Below are 1,691 nucleotides of genomic sequence, written 5' to 3'. Positions count from 1 at the left end.
AAGCATAAGCATTAGAGACATCTCCCAGCTACAAAAGAAATCTCGATATCAGCAGAGCTCCCCGTCTTCCTCTCCCTTCCAACCTTCCAGAAATAATGGTCATTTCTCTCTGCTAGAAGCCTGAAGGTCCCTGATCTGTGGGCTAGCAGGGGAGAGAAGGCGGAATTAGTAGCCAAATGAAAGACTAAATGCTGTTTCCGAAAGTCTCACTCTCATTCTCAGATTGTAGATTATCTGAAGGGGAAATTTAACTCAACCAAAAAATTCGTTCAGCTCCATGAAGCTGCAGATGTTATAAATTGACTCTTTCCTAAAGAGCACCAAACCTTGAATTTTCCATGCTCGAGAGGAGCTGATATTCACGGATAACTGTATTACTAGACATTAAGAGAAAAGGTGAACTCTGTCCTCTCCTCATAAAACACATTTTTTTTTTTTTGCCTGTTCCCCTCCTCTTCCACTGAACTCACGAAGTTTACAAGTACAAGCTTCGACTCTGGAGATGGAAAATCTGATATCATCAGCACAAGTTGAACAAAATGAAAAGGGGAAAAAAACCTACACCCATCTGGACTTCCATATGCTCTGTAGCCAAGAGGCTAATATAATTCCTTGAATGTTGGTTATAAAGCAATGTGATATGGATAACTGCTATGCACTGAGCTTATTTAGACAAGTGTTCTTTCTACTCAATAAACCTTTGAAAGGATTAAAGAACAATCACTCCCAATTATCTGCCCATAAGTTCTTCCCTTCCTGTGAGTCTTGACCATACCCTATCATTGGTCCCTGTTTTTACCCCCGTTTGATTCCCTGTCTACTGGACCAAGTGATGGAATGTAATGAGACGATATGACATTCAGGGAATGTTGAGAAGCTTAATATGATGAGGGCACTGGGTGCACGACCAGGCAGGCGGCTGCTGAGCGGTCTCCCTAAAGAAACAGGAGCCAGATTGTAAATAGCCTTCTATGCTATGGTATGAATTTTATCTCTGAGCATCAGGAAGCCTGTGGAGTAAGTTGACGATTTTTGTCTTAAAGAAATAATTCTGGTGACAATATGGACAGTGTGCACAGAAAGAGAAGGAAAAAAAAAAAATGAGGGGGCAACTAATTTGGTGAAATTGCCATGGTCCAGCAGAGAAATGATGAAGGCCAAACTGAGGCAACTCCAGGAAGGAAGAAGAGGGAAGACCAGGCTGCGGTCAGATTTACGCACTGGGAAAACTTACTCCCTTCTCTTCAAAGAAACAGAGCAAAAGCAAACTCCCTGGGGTGTCCTTCTTGGGATATTTACAATCTCACTATTTAAGGAACAGTATTAGGGAGACTTTTATTATGCTCGTTGAAGAATACTATAAAAAGGGGGAAAGGATCTTAAAATTATACACCATACCTCTTTATTTTATAGGACCAACAGTCATTAATGTTTTAATTTCTCATCTTAACATGTTCAGTTGCTTCCTTATTAGTTTTAAAAGCCACAGTTTTCTGTACCCTAATTTATTCTATTATGCTGAATATAAAAAGGCCCTAGATTTTTGTTCCTTTTCATTTTTTTCTAATGACGCCTCAGATTTTCACCTCTGAAAGCTCCGGTAACAGCCTTGACCACCGGCCCTTTAGTACACTTCATAATGAAATTAAAACTAAATGGATTTCAACAATCTAGTTTAAATGTTTCTAGCT

The sequence above is a fragment of the Pteropus alecto genome, unplaced genomic scaffold (assembly GCF_000325575.1).
Source record: "Pteropus alecto unplaced genomic scaffold, ASM32557v1 scaffold35, whole genome shotgun sequence".
NCBI classification, from domain to species: domain Eukaryota; kingdom Metazoa; phylum Chordata; class Mammalia; order Chiroptera; family Pteropodidae; genus Pteropus; species Pteropus alecto.
Note: the sequence above shows the minus strand (reverse complement) of the source record.